Source organism: Rhinolophus hipposideros (assembly GCF_964194185.1).
Source record: "Rhinolophus hipposideros genome assembly, chromosome: 17".
NCBI lineage: Eukaryota > Metazoa > Chordata > Mammalia > Chiroptera > Rhinolophidae > Rhinolophus > Rhinolophus hipposideros.
The window spans coordinates 25,927,767-25,951,145 of NC_138063.1; positions in this window are offsets into that span (position 1 = coordinate 25,927,767).

Here is a 23,379-nt window from a genome sequence, read left to right on the forward strand (position 1 = left end):
TTATTGTGTAAGCATATGTTTTCAATTTTCTTGGATATTGACCTAGGAGTAGAATTCCTGCATTGTATGTCAGCTCTGTTTACCTTTTTGAGTAACTGACAAATCATTATTCAAAGCGGCTGTACCATTTTATATTCCCTCCAGCAATGAATGAGTGTTCCAACCTTTCTACATCCTCACTAATACTAGTTATTGTCTATCTTTTGGGTTATAGCCATCCTAGTGAAGAAGTATCTTATTGTTCTTTTGGGTTGCATTTTCATAACAACTAATGATGTTTAGTATCTTTTCATGTGCTTATTTGTATATCTTCTTTGGAAAAATGTCTTTTCAAATGTGTTGCAAAATTTTTAATTCTGTTATGATTAGCAAATATTTTCTGTGATTCTTTGGGTTTTTACTTTCCTGATAGGGTGTCCCTTGAAGCACAGAAGTATGTTTTTCTGTTTGTTTGTTTGTGATTTTTTTGTACGAAGTCCATCTTATCCATATTTTGTTTTGTCGCTTATTCTCCTGATGTCATAACTAAGAAATCCAAGGTCACAAAGATTTGTGCCTATGTTTTTTTTTCTAGGTCTTTTAGCTCTTAAATTTAGGTTTGTGACCCATTTTGAGTTAATTTTTGTACATGACATGAGGTGGGGAGTCCAAGTTCATTTTGTTGCTGTTGCTGTTGTTATGAAAATACTGTCCTTTTACCATTGAATTGTTTCAGAGCCCTTGCTGAAAATCATCAACCATAAACGTAAGAGTTTATTCCTGGACTATCAACTCCTTTCCATTAATCTATGTGTCTAACTCATACATCAGTACAAAACTGTCTTGATTAACTTAGTTTTGTAGCAAGTTTTGAAATATCAAAGTGTGAGCCTTCCAAGTTTGTTCTGTATCAAAATCGTTTAGGCATTGCACGTCCTTGAATTTTTATGTGAATTTTAGGGTTAGCTTGTTAATTTCTACAAAGAGGTCAGCGGGAATTATGATGGAATTACATTGAATATGTAGATCAATTTGGGGAGTATTGTCATCTTAACAATATTAAGTGTTTCAATCTATGAATACGGTGTCTTTTCCTCTATTTAAGACTTCTTTCATTTATTTCAACAATATTTTGTAGTTTATAGTATACAAATATTGGACTTCCTTTTTAACATTTATTACTAAGTATTTTATTCTTTTTGATTCTATTGTACATGGAATTGTTTTCTTAATTTATTTTTGGGTTATTCATTGCTAACGTATAGATGTACAATTGAGTTTTGTATATTGATCTTGTATCCTCCACCTCTGTTGAAACTTATTTTTAACCCAAAAGTTTTTTGATGGATTTCTGAAGACTTGGTATATACAAGATCATGTATTCTGCAAGTAGAAATAGTTTTACTTCTTTTTTTCCCCCAGTCTTCATGCCTTTTATTTCCTTTTCTTGTTCAGTTTTTTTGGCTATGAGTTCCAGTACAATGCTGATCAGAGTGGCGAGGATGGACATCCTTATTTTGTTGTTGATCTTCAGGGAAAAACTGTCCATGTTTCACAAGTAAGTATGATGCTGATTGTGAATTTTTCATACACACCCTTTATTAAGTTGAGGAAGTGTTCTTCTACTCTTATTTTGTTGAGTGTATTTATCATGAAACGGTGTTGAATTTTGTCAAATCCTTTTTCTGTATCTTTTGAGAGTATCATGTGTTTTTTGTCCTTCATTCAGTTAACTTGTGTTAATATGACCATATTACATCGATTGGTTTTCATATGGTGAACTAATGTTGCATTATTGGTATAAATCCCACTTTGTCATGGTTTGACTTTCTATATTTGCTGGATTGGTTTGTTAGTATTTTGTCGAAGATTTTTGCATCTGTCTAAAATAGATATTGGTTTGTAGTTTTCTTGTGATGTCTTTGTTTGGTTTTGGCATCAGAGTAATAATGACCTTATAGAATGAGTTGGTATATTTTTTCCCCCTGCTTTTGTTTTTGCAAGAATTTGTGAAGCATTGCTGTTAATTCCTTAAATGTTTTGTAGAAGTCACCATTGATACCATCTGGTCTTGGGGTTTTCTTTGTGGGAAGTTTGTTTGATTACTAATTTAGTCTATTTGTTATAGATCTATTCAGATTTTCTGTTTTTTTCTGGTCAGTTTTAATAATTTGTTTCTTTCTAGGAATTTGTCCATTTAATCTAGATTAGCTAATTTTTTAGTATACCATTATACATCATATGTCCTTATAATCTTTTTTGTAGTGATATAATCCTTTTTATAGACTGGTATTAATGACTCTTCTTTTATTTCTGATTTTAGTGATCTTAGTCTTCTGTCTTTTTTAATTACTCAATTTATCTAAATTTTGTCTATTTTGTTTATTGTGATTATTATTAAGATTTATCCTCAGTAGGAAATACAGGGACTTTGTTGGATATGCCTTCTGACTGACTGTCACAGTCTAAGATGTTCACACATTGTCTTATAACAGTAAATTATCTTTAGCTGATTATTTTCCTAAAACAGCTTATTATTCATTATGTATGTATTCTCTGGGAATTAAGATAAACATTTAAAACTTATATTTTTAATTATATCCTTCTTGTGTTGCAAAGATCAGGAAATTCTATGAAGTGGACTTTCTTAAATTTGCCCCACTCTACTTTTTTTAAGCTATAAAATATGCTATGTCCATTTCAAAAGACTAACAATATGGACTCTTCCTGATTATCTGTGTTCTTAACATCTGAGATTTGCTCACCCAGTGTAGACTTGACCTATTCATCACTTATGTGAAGGTTGTATTCCTGTATTTCCTTGTCTTTGTTTGTGGATTAAAGGGTCCTTTTCCCTCAATCTTTTCTCCCACAGAAAGTCCTCAATCAGTCCACTTGATTATTTGGAACTTTTCTGTTGTTGTATTTCCCTTGAGGTGAAGTGCTCAGAATTACAGGCTATATTCTAGGTGTGGAGGTACCATGGTTTTAGCAACAGAGGATAATTTTCCTTGCATTGTGGAAAGGAGATTTTAGACAACGTGAAAATGGTAATTCTGTGAAGGGAGAGTTTACAAGATAGGATTTGAAATGTTTGGAAAAAAGAACAGATTTCTTGTGTTATCCCAGGACCAGATATCTCAAATAAAGATAGGTGGAACACATCTTTCTCCAAATGGTTCTGTGATAAAAGTACACAATCATTGGTAGAAATTTCTTCCTGCCTACCAAAGTCTCTTTCTGCAGAGATCAAAATCCCATTTGAAGTCTGTATGGCCCATCATTCATCTTACCATTCTTGTTTGCATGAATTCTGCTGCTCAGTAGCCAAATGGAAGATTAATCACAGAATTAGCATTTCCAAATCACCAAAAATATCCTTTGCAGATGTGCAGTTATATTACTGAAGTCTGTTGTTTTGCCCTACGTTTATTGTTAATAATTAACGTACATTTCTGGGTGAAATTATGTGCTATCACCATCTGGTTAATTTAATAGAAATAGTTGAATCTAAAGCACTTTATTAAATATGTTGGAAATCATCGTCATCATTACTATAATCTAGCAAGCATCATGTTTTCTTCAGTTAAAAAAAAAAGCCAGGAAATAGAACAATTCACTGTATGCTAACTTAGTTACTACAAACTCATTTTTTGAAAAACTATCTCCTTATATCATATAGTCAATGTGGGAATTAACAGAATGCTAAGTTCATAGATAAAATAGTGGGATATAAGCAGTCTATTGAATTTTCAGTAAAGACCTTGGGTAATAAGAGTAAACTACATCCGATAGGTGAAGAGAAATTGTTTTTCACCTCATCATATTAATCTTTATATTGAATATCAAATGAAAATTCTGAAGAGTAACAAGAATATAATTATTGGGCATTTTTCTTCTTGGAACTGTCTAAGGAAAACAAATGGTGTAAGGTAAGTGTTCCTTTCTGAATTTGTAAAGTGCCAATATAATAAAAATAACATCATTTAGCCATTATACAGTGTGTTTTTCTTGATAAGTTTGCTCTCAAGATTGAAACATAGATCACAACCAGGTTTTTAATATCATCTTGTAGAAACTTATGTAATGCTCAATCTTTGTGTCAGAGAAGTACAGGTAAGCTTCTAGGGATATCCCCACCCCATAGATGGTATTGTCTTGTTTTGAAGACTGAGATTCCTTCTAATTATTCTTTTCCATAATTTAAATTTGTTAGAACACATCCTTGTATTCCCTTTTCATTTTCTCCCCACTAAGGCCAGCCAAGGACAAAATCGTGAGGTTGCTTGATATCTCATTTCCCTTCGTAATATTCCTGTTCTCATTTATTTCCCAGGTAAATGTCTTGCCCTAAGTGATTCCCAATTGATCTTTTCTGAGCAGTGAGTGGGTAATGGTGCACGTTGAGATTCTATTCTGTGGGGTTATGCATTGCTATATAGCCAAAGAAGGCCGTAACTGCTCTGTAATTATGAATGGAACATACATTCATTACGTGATTTTATTTCTGTGATGAGAAATGAACACAAGGCACAGTCTCTGTTTGGAGAGAAATGAAATAGAGATAATTTTCATTAATAATATTAGCTCTCATTCAGTGAACTTTAAGCATGTACTAGATGGTGTTTTAAGCACTTTTCATCCACATACTCTTTGAATTCACATACTACTCTGTGAGAAAGTTACCATTATTAACCCCATTTTACAGATTGGGAAACTAGAGTCTAGAGGGATTAATTTACTTGACCAAAATCACATAGCAAGTACGTGGTGGAGCGGGGATCTGAATTTAGGCAGACTGCCTGTAGCAGTGTGGTTCTTATCATTGGTTGTGCATGAGACTCACCCAGATTCTAATCCAGGTGAAATATTACCTATGACCAGATACTTTCCTGAGAATCTAATTAATCTGGGTAGGGCCAAAGGATCTGGGCTTTGTAAAATTTATTCAGAGATTCTCTCACATGGGCAGGTTTGGGAACTCAGACTCCGGAAGCTACAATCTTAGGGGAGATGAACTCAGATACGGATTCAGCCAGTCGCAGATGTGTCTACAGTGTACAAGGTGCAGTGCTGTGAGCTTTACGTGAAAGACCTCTTCTGTTCCTCACGGCAGCCCTGTGAATGAAGATAGACATCATTATCTCAATGATAACAAGACATTCTCAGTGTAGAGAGATTAAACTGCCTAAGATTTTTCAACTCAGAAGCCACATACCCTGGATATGAACAGAGTTCCTTTTGCTCCACAGTCCAGGTCTTTTTAAAGAATACCACAGTGCATGCAAATGAACAAATATTTATTTAGTGGCTAGTATGTAAAGGGCAATGTGCTAATCACTATGATAGAAATGCATGAAATTACGGTAAATACTATCAGAAAGTATTTCATTATATATTAGTACTATTAATTATGTAGTACTGAGCAGAGTGCTGAGAGGTTCAGAGGAGCGATTGGTGGTAATTCCATCAATCACCTATGCTTTGTCACATGGTGACTCAGAGAAACTAAAAGGAAATATTTACTTGAAAAGGAAGTCAGACTTCAGAACTGGCTAACTAAATTTAAAAAGTAATAATAATAAAATAAATTAAATTAAAAAAACAACACCCAACAGTATTTAAAAGATAAAAACAACAGGCAGAATTAACCAAGGTCATTAGAGGGTGGTGAAGAGTTGGCAGTTGCCTCACATTATTATCATATTCACACAGATTGTGACTTTACACATCAGTGTAGGAAGAGCAGAATTTTTTTTTTTTCTCTAGAGAGTCACATTTATGGAAAATGTTGAAGATTTCTTTTATTTTGGTGACTATCAGTAGATTTTTTTTTTCTGACGATAGTATGTGAAGTTCTAAGCCAAATAGAATGCAGAGTAAACTGTCAGTTTTTGCTTCCATAGCTTCATGAGTGAGATCGCTTCCCCCCACTCACCTGGCTTTTAACAATTAGAGCTGGAATTTAAGACCCAATGGCATTCAATTTATGGGTTTTTCTTAGGATGGATTACTTTCTCAATGTTCCTCAAATTATACCACTGATATTTTGACTAATAATTTGAGCCTTGATTCCCCTGGCTTTTTGCAGCATTTACCATAAAGTGGCCAGGATCAACTTAACATTTATTTAGTACAATTGCCATTCATTTATTCATTTATTCAAACATGACAGTTTCATTGCACATCTGCTTTGTTCTCTGTTAGTCCTCAATAAAATAATCCTCAATACAAGTTCTATTAAAAAAATCTTACCATCTTGAAAAAAAAAAAAAGTGAACAAATAAATGTCCTGCTTATACAGAACTTACCTTCTGGTAGAGTTGGTGGGGAAAGACAAGTAATAAGTAAATAGACAGTAAATCAGACAATGAAAAGTACAATGAGATAAATATATCAGAAAAATAAGCATAGGAAGAAGCTAGAATGGGGAGATAATATTTTAGGAGAGATTAGTGAAGAAATGAAGGAAAGAAGGAATGAACAATTTATATAGCTGGGAGAAATCTTCTCGGCAAGAAAAATAGCAAGGGGAAAGGTTTTGAGGTAGAAGTGACTTAGCACATTTGAAAAATAGCAGAAAAACCAGTATGGCTAGAGCACAGTGCAGAACAGGGAGAGGTCAGGAGGTACTTGTATGTCTAGTGAGGTACTGGAAGCTCAATTATGTAAAATGCTGTAGGCTATGGGAAGACTTGCCTTCCACACTGGTAAAATGGGAAGTAAAATTTGAATAGAGGAGAGTTATGATCAGACTTAAGTTTTAAAATAATTATTTGATTTTCTGTGTGTAAATGTAGGGAGACCAATTAAAAAGCTATTGCAATATTCTTGCTGAGGAATGATGGTAGCTTGCATAATACTAAAGTGTAGTTGGGGGTATAAAAATGGTTACACTCTGTTTCTGTTTTGAAAGTGGAGTCAATGGGATTTATTGGGCGTTGGATGTGTGTTATGAATTAAATAGAGGAATCCCGCTTTTAGGCGAGAGCACATGGAAAAGTAGAACTACGATTTACAGAGATGGAGAAGGCAGAAGGAGAAGCAGGCTTGCAGTAAAATCAAGAGTTTTACTTTATACAGGTTAAAGTCAAATGCCTATTAGACATCCAATTGGGGATGTTGAGAAGGTAATTGGTTATAAGATTATGGAGTTTAGTGGAGAGGTTTGGAATGAGAGCCAGTAGCATTTAGATTATATATAAAGCTGCTACGAGCTTGGATGCAATGAGTCGGGGCATGTGTGCGTGTAAAGAAGCTATCGAAAGTGTAAATCCTGGAGCAGCCAAATGTGTTTAGAATTTGGTAATATGAGGAGACAGTGAAAAAGAAGTCTGAGAAGGAGCAGCCATTGTGCCAGGAGATAAAGAAGATAACAGTGACCCAAAAGCCAAAAGAAGGAAGGATTTCAAGAGGAAGTGATTAATCGTGTCAAAGGTGCTGCTCATGTGGAAGGACCTTCTGAAGACTTACATTTGATCATTTGATTTAGCAACATAAAGGTCATTGTTGACTTTAACAAGAGTTGTTTGAGTGGGTTTATCAAGGTTTTACAAAATTGAATTCTTATTTGTAAAGATATCAATGTTACTCTCTTATGTAAGTGAAGAGTAGAATCTTATATGGACTTTTTTTTATTCCTTGAATCCTACAGATAGTTCTTTTGATAACTTAATGCTTTATAGGGGATTTGGTTTTTTGAGTTTAGTAAGACACACATGAACTAATTTTCTTGCCTGTGGAAAATTTCAAATGGACAAGGTCAAATACCACATTTTGAAAGGTAAGATGCAGTCAACCTGTTGTTTGGTTTGTGTAATTCCAAACAACCAATTGAACTGCAAGTTTACCCACAATGATTCTGATGGCATCACCCAAATACAAACTGAAGGCCTGAGAGACAAGGTTTTAAATCTAAACATTTGAAGTTACTTAAAATTTTTGAAACATTTAGCTAAGAGGGGGAGAAACCATCTGAGAGGTCATTATTACAAAACTCTGTGAGAGTTTGCTCACCGAAATGATTAATTCTGGACACTGAGTAGAAAGGAGAGAGTTTCCAAAGGTAGCCAAACATAATGTATTAGTGAAACTTTGTGTGATGAGCAACTGGGACATCCACCAAGAGAAATGCCGTAGTGGTAGGGTTGGGATTCATTTTGGTTGGAGGTAAGTTTGTGTGATTCCATAGTTTGTGCTCCTAACCGTATCTTACCTTTCTTTGTGTGGGGAGGATGATAAATGTCAAATGAATGGTTTGTCTTAAACCATCTGAACTAAGCAAGCAGAGTTTTGAATCAAATTTTCATTTGCCTTTGATTTGACACCTGTTTTCACTCCATCTTCTCTTCTCATACCTAAGAATGACCCTCCACTTCTTTCTCCATAAAGGCAGCCATTACTGTTCATTTGATATAAGTTTCTCTTATGCCAGAATTTTCATTTTTGAAGGAGTCAGTTAACTTTTCTTGACCTTAGTTTCAGCTTTTTAAAATAGAAGTTTAGTTTAGCTGATCTGTACGGTCCCTTCAGATGCTGAAAAATTATAAATTTTATGGCTATATGTTAATAAACATGAAATCATGCTATTAGATATGAAGAGTGACTTGAAGTGCTTTTTTCCCCCCATATGGGCAAGAATAGCTCTATGATAGTGCTCAGTCACATTAGAAAAGGAGAAGGAAAGGTTACACAGTATCTCATAATCCTGAGATGTGGTGTGTAATTATCCATTTGCAGAAGGCTTTCTTTATGTTCTATTTCACTGGCAAAGTTAGAGCAAAGTGAAAATAAAGTTCTGCAATTATGAAATCTGCTCACTTGGCTCTTTCTGCTCTTCAAAGTAAATTCTGTGTTAATAGAGAAAAGTTAGTTAGTGTAACAGACCCCTAATTTGTTACCATTGTAATTATTTTTTTTTCAGACCCATTAACATTTGTGAATGAATTTAATGCTCAGTAAAATGACGATCTCATCCGTGGTCTGATCCATGCATGGCACTAGCCTTCTGGGATAAGAACCTTTTAAATTGCTTTCAATATACCTAATTTTCACTTAAAGAGGGTTCTTAGAAACTTTGGAGACATGCTTACCTGAAATTGAATGCTCTGGATATCTCCAAGTAATCATTCATGCATTCAATATTTATTAAACACTATAGGCATTTTTAAACACTAAGGATCAAGTAGGATACAAGTCAGAACTTCCAGTCCTATGAAGAAGGTAGATACTAAAAACAAACAAAAAAAATTACTATAACGTATGGTGCATATTATGATGGAGCAAATAAGATACTATAGAAACAGGGTCTGTACTTCATCTAGGGTCAGGGAAATCCTGGAGGAAGTGAAATGTAAGCTGAAATCTGAAAATGAGTTGGAGACAGCTATGTAAAGCATTTGTATGTCTGTATTGTCTTTGTGTGGATGCCTATGTGACTTTGTGTGGGAAGAATACAATAGGGATTCAAATAGGGAAATAGTGTGGACAAAGGGAATAAAATATGGTAATGCTAAGGAATCTAGTAGAGCCAAAGATTAATGATTAATGGTAAAGAATAATATTAATTTGGGATTGTACAAGGGGGAAGAAAATTACTGGGAAATGAGATTGGGGAGGTAGGTAGGGGGAAAGGGGGAAAAAACTTTGTAATGTGGTAAGCAGTTTTATACTTAATCTTAAGAGGAATGCTAAGAAGAAAGATATAATTAGATGTGAATTTAATAATAATCATGTAGGTTTTAATGTATATTTGGGATTGGAGGAGAGAAGCCAGGAAGCAGGGAGACCAATAAGGACTCTTGAACCATAGTCTAGGAGATAATGGAATCTTGGACGAGGGCACTGGCAGTGAGTCTTGAGAAAAATGGACAGCTTTTAGAGCTGTTTAAGAAACAAAACCACCAGGAGGTGATTGGACATAAGGTGTGAAGGAGAACAAAGAGTCAACCAAGGGTGACTCCCAGGTTTCTGGCTTGTGTAATTGAGTAGATGGTATTGCCACTTACTGAGATGGGCAACTGAAGTATGTTGCTGACATGAAGTACTCAGAAGGAGGATTGGGGATGAAAGATGCAGGAAGTAGGGGAGTGCTATGAATTTAGTTTTGGACTTTTGAAATTGAGGAGAGCATAAGACATCCAGGTGGAAACTGCATGCAACAGGCAGCTAGATGTATGAATCTGGAACGCAGGAGCTAAATCTGGATAAGATTTGGCAGTCATTAGTATATAGATACTCACAGTCTGCAAAGCTGTGATTGCCCCTCTGTCATAGTACTCACCTTCCTTTGAATTACAAAGGAGTAATTCAATTCAATTACAAAGGAGTCTGTGAGTATGTCTCATTTCCCTACTCTAGAGAAGGTTCCTTAAGGACAGAAACTGCATTGCCTTTTTTTTTTTTTGCTACCCCCCACAGCATCTTTCATAGGGCCTTATATGCCTTACAGGATCTTACCTGATTTCCCTGATGACCGTTTCCTAAATGGAATTGTCTTTTGTTGTCATCTGACTTGCTTTGCAGCAAGTTGGCCATGATCCACTGAGCCCTGTGTCTTGGTTCTTCATCCTGCGCTGAAAGAATTCTCCTCTCTCCTTCGGTAGTTTAAATCCTGCTTTCTTTTCAGTCTAGTTCTTCATCGTTTAGATGAGGCAGCATAATGTAGAAAAGGACACTAAACTGGAGGACAGGGGGCATGTCGAATGCTACCACTTACGACTCTTCTGAGTTGGGCTCTCTTGAGCGCGTCACATTATTTCTCTGGGCCTCTGTTTATCCATCTGTTAAAGAAACCGTATCTAAGATCCCTTCCAACTCCAACTCACTCTACTTCAAGTTTTCCCTCTTTTTTTATGTAATTTATCTTTGGTTTATTCTCATGCTTTGAAATATACACATTAGTGCTTATATTCTTAAATGTATAGTTATGTATATTATGGATTTTCTCTGCTCAAATAGATTTAAAGCTCATAAAGAGTTTTATTTTCTGGTACTGCACAAAGCCTTCAGTCTAGGACAATGGTAACCACAATAAACACCTCTTGAATGCAATTGGATAGGACCAAAAACATTATAAACATGCATATAAACACGATACTTTTTTGTCATACTTTTGCCTCATGTGCAGCACCAATTCAACAAGGTGTTATGTAACAGAAGTTAAAGTCTCTCTCTCTCTCTCTCTTTTTCTTTTTTTTGCCCATACTTGCTCAAGGAAAAGTTAGTTGATAATCTCTCTGGGATGTTATATGAGGATTTCTCTAAGTTGTTTTTTTTTCCTTTTTTTTTTTTTTTTTTTTTTTTTTTAGCAATGGAGGACTTTTCTTCAAACCATAATCTTATATCATGCAATCTCCCAAGATATTTAAAAATTAAATGAGAATGGATATGGTTGAAATAGTAATGGAATCTGGACCACCCCCTCCCTTTAACATAACTTCTCATTTGTGCCCCTCCTTTCTGGACCTTTTGGCAGAACTGTTAGATTTTTGGAGAGATTAGGTGATCTTTTAGTTTCCAACTATTCAACTTTATATATAACATAAAATAATAATTCTAATTACCAGTCAGGCGTATGGCTTGTCTCATTTCCATTGTACCCAGACTTATGCTAGATGCCGTGGGGTCTTTTAGAAATGAAGAAAATGTAGCCCCTGTCATCACTTAGAAAAATAATCTGCCTCACATCCATGAAGCAAGTAAATGATCCCATATCATAACATTGCATGTTTTTCTGTCTACGGAGGAGTTGAAGCAGGTGATTCTCAGTTTCCTCCCGTTTTCACATTCTATAATTCTGAATGTTACTGATGTGGCAAGTGCATTAAGTGCTTTGAGCTCAGGAGTAGCGTGCTATATACATTCAAGGACCATTACGTGCATAATCGCAGCTGCTAAGCAGGGACAAATTCCCTATTTGCATGATATCCTCAAGAAATCCCAAGGGAAACATTGTTTGGGACCAAAAGACAATTACCTTTTTTTTCCCTTAAAAAAATAAAAAGAAGAAAAAGAAATGTAAGCCCCCTCTGCTCCCCAAGCTCTTCCTCAACGTGTTGTTACAGGCAATCATTCGTCATTTAGGAAAATATCCCAAATAATATTCTCCCTTGATTCAAATAAAACTTCCAGTGTCAGGCTGTGTTGGTTGCCAGAAGTGTGTCTGGGTTAATTGCACACCTGCATTTTATTTCAAGTAAATTGCACGGAGCCCCCCTCTTTGTGCTCCTCACAAAGCAGGAGCCCACCTGTCTGGAGGCTCTTTGGGCAATGAAGGGCTGCAGGAAAAAATTAGTCATCCTCTTTTCTTTCCTGTGACTTCTTTGACCTTGAGACTTCTAATGGCATCTCAGACAAAATGAACATAATCTAATGGACAGCGGGGAAGAGGGAACGGCTGGGTACATCTGTCGTATTACTGGGCTGTCTGAACAGTCAATGAAGCAGGGCCAAACCATAAGAGGCCTGTTCAGTTTAGCTCCAGGGTCTGCAGAGAAGGAGCACAATCATTTATCTTTATTTACTGAACTCTGCTTTCTGTTTAAGAAAAAAAAAATTGACAGGTTGACAAAAACCCGCGTTGGCGCTGCCCGCTGCCCAGAGATAAATGCTATTTGTGCTCTGGAGAGTCAAGGACAGCTCACGATGCCCTTTCGCTGGTTTCACTAGGTGCCTATTACATGGAAACAAAAATACCAAGGCACCTGAATCCTTTTCCCTCACCAGCATCTCCACAGCTTCCCATAGAGGAATCCGGTAGATGAATCCAAAAGAAAGAAGTCTTGCAAAAGTTAGGAGGCATGATTCCCCAAGGAAGCAATCCAAATTGGAAGAACTTGGGCAAAAGAACCAAGGGACAAAGACAACTGGGGAATGTTTGATATCTCATAGGTTTCTTCATAACGAGATGATGAGAGATCTACTCATGGCATCCATAACAAATACATTTTGACTTATACTAATAAAAGGGAAACACACACACTGCATATTCCAGCTGCAGAGAAAGCTTTTACTTGGAATTAGCAGGAAATTAAAAAATAGGATTTTGAAGTCCTGCCCGCCTGTATCTATTCCTTGCTGGATGATGCTGGTCATATCACTGACTCTTTTAATGCCACAAGTACAGCTTACTGTACTCTTTTTAGAATGGTCATCACTAAGGTTCCTCAGGGACTATTATAAGAATACTCCCTGGGAATGAGGAAAATATGAGAGCTTATTTATTTATTTTTCCTCTCTCTCTCTCTCTCACTCTCCTCATCTCATCTTTTAAAATTTCCCTGTGTTGTAGATATTTTATAATGTTCATAATGTATTCATACAATAGTATATAGATATCATTTATACATATGAAAAAAGAGGAGATATGTGCTTTAAAATGTTTTATAGGTGGGAAGCACAATTAAACAAATTTGAGACCATCTTGGGGCTTTAGAAATCTATTATGCCCTTTTGGCCTAATTCCTTAGGCTAATTACTGAGACTCAAGATATCTATTGAGCATGGAGATTTTTTTCAGAAATTCTAGAAAACCGTCACCTTTTTACACCCTCTAGTTCTTGAAATAAATAATGCTGCACATTGTGATTGTTATAACCTCACTCTTTTCTTGCTGTGATAATCCATGTGTCTATTAATATTATTACTATAGTTAATCTTTGGGACAGTTTTTGCATTTGTCACTTGTCTTTTGCCATTTACATAAAGTCCACCAATTCCTTTATAGGACAGGGATTGGGGTTGGGGACCAAGTGGGGAAAATATAGGAAGGACTTTGAGGTTGCAGTTTCCTGTATTGGGGCATAGGGGCATGTCTTAGGAGAGCAGCAGAGATCCAGTGTGCCATATGACCCTGCTTTGCTGTGCCAACAAGGACAGCCCGAGTCCACCCATCAGTTTTCATTCTTTTGACTAGCTTCATTGGTCCATATTTTAAGGATTTGCTTTAACTCCATGCCAAAGAAGCAAATGTTAGGTGTAAGTGTGTGACTGTGATGAATCACAATGTTAGGAGATAAAATGGAAGTCTGCACAGAGGCTGAGCCAGCGTTCTGGAGCCTAGGTTGGTGCTGGGCAAGCTCATTGCAGGGAGAGATGAGACAGCACTGATCAGAGCCCAGGCACATGGTTGGAGGGCTGGGACGAGTGGAGGCAGGGTGAGGGTGAAATCTAGTGTTCGAGAAGCCAAGCAGAAAAGCTTCAAGAGAACCTGGAAGGGACACTACTGACAAATGTCATCTCATTTTATGGGTGTAATGATCCAGACTTCTGGGTATGGGCAGAATGTGGAGACGGCACTCACAGTGTGTGTGAATGGAAGAAGGTTAAATGATAATGACCTAGAATGAGTTAGGTTGGGTTTACTACAATGGATCCTTGAATTCTCAGCAGTGGAACTTAGAAGAGGAGGCTGGTACGTTCTGCTGAGACAAAACAGACCAATGTGGAGGCCAGTGGAGTGGGGAATTCTGTGTCTCTGAAAGTCACTTTAATAGTTTGTGACCTGTGGTGTCTGCTGGCTTGTAACACGTCAATGTGTCAGGTTTGGTCATGTTAAGGAGCTCACTTTGACTGATGCAGCAGTATGGGGCCACCAGAACCCAATACTGCAAACCAGAGTCACTGAAGAAGCAATTTTATGAACGCAGTCTTGAGTGGTGTGGATGTCACAAACCCCAGCTAGCCTGATGCCCCTTGCCTTGAGCTGTTTGCTAAAATTATTTACCAATATTTTCTACTCCCTTAGGGGAATAAATAAGCACCAGGATATTTTTATTGCATTAACTGAGAAAACAATAAATTTGTTAGAGTGTAGCTTGTATATTTCATCCATTTATTTAATGATTTACGTAAATAAAAACAATTTGGGAAGATTGCGATGAGTATTTTCTGAAAGTGTCTCAACTATTGCTTTCTATTCACTTTGTTATAATTGAATAATTCAACTCATAGCTAAGAATAATTATTTTGAGATATTAAACACAATCACCATTCTCTTCCTTGATGTTTCTTATTTATGTAGTTATTATGTACTAGTATCCATGAATGACGATACACTTTTTATTCATTACAATCAGTTCATGATCTGAGTTTTTGTTTCTATTTAATTTAATAAGCACTGAACATTTAGCTCTACACATAGCACTCTGCTAGGTGTTGGAAGAGAAGATGTAGGCATTATAGGCTCTCAAACAGGATGTTCTAGGGCGTGCTTTGGGATCAAAACAAACTGCAGTGGTGCAGAGTTTCACACAGTTACAGGTTGTTTCCTTTCATTTCAGAGTCCAGGCCATGTCCTGACATTTTTTTCTTGGAGACAAGTCCTCTCATACATGTTGGCTAGGAGCTTCCCATTTTAAGACTTTGTTCTCATCTACATAAGGCTTCCAAAGTTCCTGTGGAGGGAAAAAGAGTTAGAGAGGATCGCATAGGATGGATTTCATGTGCATACCTAGAAATGGCTTCATCACTTCTGTTGCTATCCCATTAGATTAGAAATTGACCACCTATTCAACGCACACTACTAAGTTTTCCAACCTCTTCCTCTAGTGCAACAAGTTCATTAGGCATGTGATATGCTTTCTAAGTTATATATTATATAGTTAACAGTTCTACCAAGAGTTTTTCCAGTGCATAACATGCACACTTATCTTTGCTATATCTTATACTATCAGTTTTATTGCCTCTCATTGCTCGGTTCCTATGTCAGTGGCACACATTTTAAGTATTAGTTATAGCAACACCCACTTCAAGGTATTCATTTCTGTACTAGTAAGTATAGCTATGCTAGGATTCAGTAACTAATAAACCCTAGAATTAGATAGAGGGGGAGAGTGAGAGTTAGAACTAAGAGTTAAATGTCTGCAGGATTCAGATTATAGGGAAGAGAATCAGATATGATGTAGGGATCTTAATCTGGAAGGGGCATGTGGGCATGAAAGAAGGGGAAACAGAGGCAGTGTAACCATTTAGGAGGTGGCAGCTATAACCTGAGAAAGGATATCAAGGGTCTACGTCAAGGTTGTGTGAAAGAAAGAGAGAAAAACAAAGGAGGCATCTGAGAGATATCCTGAAGGAAGAGCATCTGGCTTTGTAGAAAAGTAGTCAATCAAAGTCAAAAGCACAGGTTCTGGCTCCAATTACTCAATTTACTAACTGTATAATTTCCTTCATCCTTTGCTGCCTCACTCTAAGACTGAGATGATCAAATTTGGCCAATAGATTTCTAGTTTGTTTTGAGAATCACATGATATTAAATGAATGAAAATGTTTTGTAAACTATACAATGTAGCCCTACTGCAGTGAAGTCACTAAACATAAAAGAAATAATTAAAAATAGCTCCAAAGCTTTGTCCCTACGTAACTATGAGAATGTTTCATTCCTAATGAAATGGTAGCAGCAAGTGAAAGGTGGGGCACGGTAATACATTGGCTTTGACCACAGTAAATTGGAGTTTTCATCCATATCTTCAGGTGGATATATCCTGCAGCAGTGTATCTTAGTTGAGTTCCCCAGAAGAAGTCCTTAAGATGGTGAATTGTGTGCAAGAGATTTGTTAAGAAGGATCCCATAAGGAAATGGGAGAAGCAATTCAGGAAAAGGAAAGAAGTCAAGCAAGGCTGAGATTTCAGGCAGGGACCTGTGGAGAGCAACCTCAGCCTGACCCAGGAAAATGAAATCAGGCCTCAGGCTTCATCCCACCTGGGGAAAGGCAAGACTTTCGTGCTTAGATGGTGACTAGGTGCCTGGTGACACAAGTTTCTAGGCATTCCCTGTGCTTTGCCTGAGCTGGTAAATCAACCGTAGGAGCTGAGGGTAGAAAGATAGCTCAAAAAAAGCTGTGGTGTGGGCAATTAGAGGCAAGAAAATGAAGCTAGAAATAACAAAAGGGATCCAATGGGATCTGAGGGGAGCTTCAAAAGGGTGGTTTTCCATTTTAGGAGAAAGGATGAAATGAGAAATCATTTTGTTAGCATCTGATAAGCAATTCAAGTTAAGGGTTTTGCATCTTAATGGGATTTGTAAGTATCTCTGAGCTTTGAATTATTATCTCTTTTTGTAAAAAAAAAAAGTAGTTTGTAGCCTGTTACTTTGTATCCTTATTTTCTTCTCTTGCCCTTGGACATTTGCAATGTAAGAATTGTGACTCAGGCACAGTTATGTTTAATGCTCTACCAAACCTTCGGAAAGCCCACCACCATCTTCTCAACTACTTTAGGATGTCCCACCAACTCACTCCTTCTTAAACAACCTGAACACCCTGTCCTCTCTACTAGCAATATTCTAATCAAATTCACATGAAGTTACATGTGCCCAATAGAAATTAAGTTATTTTTATCCTTTCAGGCTCTTCTGCTCTTCCCTTGCCCCTTTAGGGAAATTATAATTTAAAAACAAATTTATTTCTGATGGTGAAATTTTAGGTAATACAAAAGACTATTGAGTTGGTTTTAAAAATTCTTACGTTTTTATTAGTTCACAACTTTTTATAGAATTATCAGATTTGGAAGAGATGTAGCTGATGTTATTCCACACCCCGTTTGGTATTTTTTGATACATTTGATACTTAATAAGCAAATTTTTTTTAGGGAGAGCTTTGTTACTCTCACCCATACTTTTATACCGCAGAGAACTAAGTGAAGTGTCTGATGATTTTTGAGAATGCGTATGAGGATGTTGAGAAAGAAGATACAAGTCTGGCACATGAGAAAGTGAGCCCCACTTTGCAGGGATCCCTGGTTTTCTCATTTACGCATAGACTTCTTATATGTGTCTTGAAGGCAAATCTTCTTCCGTGGGCTGCTCTCTGAGCTCTCAAAATGAGGTTAGAATTTTTTTTTTTCCCTCTGTCTAGGAAGTGAGGATTTATGTGGCAGAATTTTTACTTCGTAATTAATTTGGACCCCAACAGCGTGGAGATAGTGAGAAAGGGACCCTATTAAGACTTGATATTAAGTTAATAGCAGGTGACAGTGACTTCATCAAAACTCCTGTGCAAAACATCAAGTAGATGGAAATTTCAGTTCTGGTACATTACTCAGCTGAGTATCATCAGACCTGCTTACAAGGGTCATAAAGATTATTTGTACATTAAAGAAGGGCCTGTCCATCAAGCTCAGTGTGAAAGAGAAGCAGGAAAATTATCATCTCATCAGATGCAAAAATACCAGTGCAGTTTTACTAATGAAGACTCAGTACTTTGGAAAATTCTCACTGGCTATTTTTCATTATTTTTACACACACACACACACACACACACACACACACACACACACACACACAAAATCTCTCTCTCTCTCTCTCTCTCTCTCTCTCTCTCTCTCTCTCTCTCTTTCTCTCTCCATAAGAATGAGTGAGGGAGACCTACAGCAGATACCATTATCACCTCCATATTTTAACTACCCGCAAACAACAAGCACCACAGGGAGATGGGGGTGAGAGGAGCAGCAGGGGATATGGCCACTGTGATTTAGACAAAACTTGTTAGTGAAATAGATGGCAAAGGGTAACCAGATGAAATGGAAGCTTGGTAAGGCTAAGAGAAATAAAAAGAAAAATCACAGAGCCTTTGGAATATTAACCTCACTGGTTCATCACTGTGTAAGGTCACTGCTTATAAATCAGAGATCAAGAAAGAAAGAAATAACAGAAAATATTTGAATCCAGTTGTCACCCAATGACAACATTTCCCACTATATAAAGTTAAAGTACAAAAGGGTGATTCAGTTATGCGTTCAGGATATACAGGAATTTGGGAGGTCACAAGATGCCCATTTCATTTTGAACAATCATTTAGCAAGGAGGCTGAATCGTCTTCTCTACAGTGAGGATTGAACTATGTATTTAGCAATACTTCTTATCTTCTGAATAGGAAGTTCGAATGTTTTGTGCAAGTGGCTTGCAACAGGAATATCTTTGTTTCTTACCTCTGTCCCTTGGTACCTTCTGTAAGCCAAAAGGACATTTCTGATTAATACAGTAATTAGAAAGTTATTAAAAACAGTAATCATCTAGAAATTATTTGGTGCCATAAACATCCCATACAGAGAAAATATTCGAACATTTAAAAGTTGAACATTACAATTGGCTCTGTATGCAAGAAGCCAAAGGGGACATAAAGAATTTTTAAGTTCCCAAGAAAGCACTCACATTAAGAATAAGTTGTCTTCTTGATCAGGTTGGAAGTTAGTACCACACATTCAATAGATTCCCCTTGTGGCCAGTAGCAATGAACCAATTTCTATTAATGAAGAGCTGGTGTTTATGGCTAATATAGAAGAAAATGTACTGAAGGGGGGAGCTCAGTCATTCACTGGAGATAGCTTAATTCTAGTAATTTCCAATTTCCAAGCTTGTTTTAATTTGTTATCAAAGTAATCACTCATTCCAGCTAGAGTCAGAAATAGCTTTTTTCGTCTGTAACCTGACAGATTATTCAGATGGAACCCCATTTTTTAAAGCTCACCTGCTCAGCATCTGTGATATTCTCATAAGTTCCAAGAAGTACTTTTTTTTTTTTTTTTTTTTAGCATCAGCTAGGCTGAAAAGAACTGAGGCTGCTGTTTTGCAGTTTTCTGAGCCAGGGAGCATATTTCATGACTCCAAATCCTGCTTGAAACTCACATACGAAGAGCAGAATATCAATGGGGAGCAGAGATGGGAGGATGGACTAGACACTGGACTTCGTCATCTGTGCCAACTTAATCCTACAAGCTTCCTTGTCTGCCTTGCCACAGGGAAAGTTGATCTGGATTTTGCTGTAAACATGATACTGCTCCCATGGGGCTGCCCTTGGCTTTTCTAGTATTAGTCCGTATTTCCTTTCATCCACAGTATTCATTTGTCCACAGTGTCCAGTAGGCTGGTCAGCTAAATGTGTTTGACCAGCTGCATAGAAGCCCAGAAAATGACGCTGTGCAAATACTAAACACTGTTTAGAAATTGAGCATTGAGGTCTGTATTGGATTATGTCATTTACAAAGATGATTTCACCACCAGAAACTTGGATGTTGCTTTGCATTGTTTTAGGGTTAAAATTACAAAGTAAAGGTTCCTACTCACTGTCCTATTTGCTTCTAAAACTATGGGGGCAGAGAACACACGGGAAGCATGTGGAATTTCATTTCCATATTCTGTGGAGGAACTGGAAAGGCCTCAGGGCCACTTCCACAGGAGATGAACTACACCCTTGCTAGATTGACTTCACCATATTTACATGGCTGGGTAGTAGGGTCATACTGAGGATTAGAACCCTGAATCACAAGCAGGGTTTTCTTTATATATGAAGAAAAATAACAGTTGAGACAGAGATGGGGGAGAGAGGAGAAACGGGATAGGTTATTAGGGTGTGGTAGGAATTAAACTAGAAAAGGGAACGAAGGGAGAGAACATAATTAGTTTTTAATTAATTTATTTTTAAATTAAATTTGTTGGGGTGACAATGGTTAGTAAAATTGCATAAGTTTCAAGTGTATAGTTCTATAATACATCATCTATGATGATATATATGTATCATCTATATGTATATATAGATGATTTATTAGGTGTATAGATGTATTATAGATAATATCCATCTATCTATATAGATATATAGATAGATAGATATGTCACATTGTGTTCTCACCACATAGAGTCATTTCTACTTCCATCACCATATATTTGACTCCCTTTAACCCCTTTACCATCTCCCTCCCTCTTACCCTCTGGTAACCACTAAATTGTCATCTGTGTCTATGATTTTTGTTTTCTTATTTGTTTATCTGGTTCCTTTGTTGCTTGCAGTTTTATATCCCGCATATGAATGAAGTCATATGGTTTTCAACTATTTCTGCCTGATTTATTTCACTCAGCATAATAATTTCAAGATCCATCCATGTCACAAATGGCAGTATTTCATCTTTTCTTATGGCAGAGTAGTATTCCATTGTGTATATATACCACATCTTTATCCAATCATCTACCAAAGGACACTTTGGTTGTTTCCATGTCTTGGCCACCGTAGATAAAACTGCAGTGATCGTTGGAGTACATAAATCTTTACAGATAAATGTTTTTAGATTATTGGGGTAGCTACCCAGGAGAGAGATTGCCGGGTCATATGATAATTTTGTTCTTAATTTTTTGAAGAACCTCTATACATACTTTTCTTAAAGACCTTCCTTCTTAAATTTGTCATCTCTGTTGATCTGGTGGAAGTTCCAGTTTTTAAAAGCAAATTAGGGTAAAAGGATGGTTAGAGTAGATAAAGCTGATTGTCACTAAAGCCACAACTTCAGGACATGCTTTCTGAATATATACAGAAACACAAACCCAAACCACAGTTCCCTCTTTGTCACTGAGTAGCTTCCAGGGATGATAATGAAGAATTATCTTCTCTTTATTGCTTTGGCTGATGCTTGAGTCTGTGGCGCCAAGAATCTGGATCTCCCAGAGCCAGGCAGTGAAAAAACAATACATTAACATTAAATAATGGGCTCTCTGGTGCCCGGATTGCAATGGAGGAAGGGTTAACAGAGCTGGGGCTTTGTATAGTAGGAGCCTCCATCTATAATCTCTTGTTTTTCTAGGCAGGGAGGAGGAGAAAAGAGCCTTGGGGGAGGAATACACAGAGTGCCCTAATCTTACGATAAAACTAATGTGATTCCTATACCTGCTATCTCTCCCCACCAGGTTTCTGCTCCCTCCGCAGAACACTAGTAATGCCCATAAATGTCGGTTAAAATAAAAATTTCTGTTCCATTAAACATATGAAAAATATGTTACATTGAATACAGTTGGTTTGGGAAATCTGTTTTTATCCCTCTTAACCAATCGTCCATATTAACTGCAGCTGCCACAAGTGGCAGTGCAGTGGGCTGGGGCTGAGATCCACAGCGGTGTCCGGCTCTGTCCAATGTGAGCCATGTGGGTCTGCACGCCAGACTGCTGCCTCTCACATTCTGAGGTACACAGTGTAGTCAGTGTGCTCTGAAAATTTAGGTGGGTTTATTTGTGAAGGGAAGTATGGACTGCTTTTGTTTGCATTCTGAGGAGTTTGAACTATAGTGGAATGCCCGGAGCCAGCGTGGGACTCTCACAGCACACAGTCTGGGACATCAGGGTCAGTCAGTGCTGCCTTCTAATCCATGTGGCAACAGAAATGGCTATGCTGATTCACTTGAGTGTAGCAGGTGAGGTAGTCTACCAGCCATTTAAGAAGTATTTCTTGTCTACCCACCATAGGCCAAGCCCTGCCCTGGAGATGATGTTAAATTACTAAGCCTCTACCCATGGCACCTTCTTCACAAGGTAGTTATTATTGTGAAGGAAACTTTATAGTATGGAAACTGAGTCAGAAAAAATAGTTGGCCAGGGTCATGTTCTTCTAATAAAGGATGCCTCCCAGTCGAATTCCTCAGCTCCCTGCCTCCCTAGATATGGCCCTTTAGCCATGGCAGTTCCACTAACAGTCTTCAGTCTCTTAGCTCTAGGCATGTGTATGAGGTACTTCCTTTCCGTGGAACTTTTCCATATGCACCCTCTCCCCCTTTCTTTACCTGCTATTCATTCTTCCAGATTACATTGTCAAAGGCAAACACTGAGCAAGTGAGAGACTTACTTTATTCAGGTTATTGCAATAAGGAGAACACTCCAGATCTGAAGATCAGGATATCTCATCTGGGTGATTTTGCCTCAGCCTTTTATAGAAAGGAGAGGATAAATGATGGTGGAGGGGGTGCCTTTTTACACCTGGAACTGTTTTTGAAATCACGAGTCTCAGTCAACTGAACAGGAGATGTGTCTAGCTAATTCCAGGAGGATAATTTCTCATTTGTTACTAATTCATGAGAGAAAGAGTGGGGAGTTAGAAGGTCTGTGTCTGGCTTTTCAGCAGATTCAGACAGAAGAGGTAAGGTCTATGTTTGGTTTTGTCACAGGTAAACAAAGTAGTCATCTGCAAGTCTTAGAGTTGTGAGAAAGACTGGACTGGGGCATCTTAACTGTCATAGGGGAAGTGTGATTATTTGCGGCAAGCCGTTTCCCAGAACACAAAAAGTTATGTGTGTTTAGGGGAGCAACCTGATCATCGCAAAGGAGACTGGTGGAAGATAAGTCTGGAGAACAAGCACCACCCCAGACCCCACAAGGCCAACAGTTTCTGTGAGGGCCTCTCCAATCCATTCCTCAGTTGGGGCAGAGTATGCCCTTGAACACATTGCGATTTTTCCTGGAGCTTGGTCTGAAGTGATCCTGGGCTGTCACTTTCACCCTTTCCCCCGTGGCTGATTTTTCTGCAGTTCTGATGACACTGCTGTCAGAAAGTTTTTCCTGGCAGTTCAGCAAAGGGAAACGGAGAGTATTGTATTCCATCAGTAGCACATGAATCCCTTCTCTTCTCACTGCTTCCGCCCTACAAATAT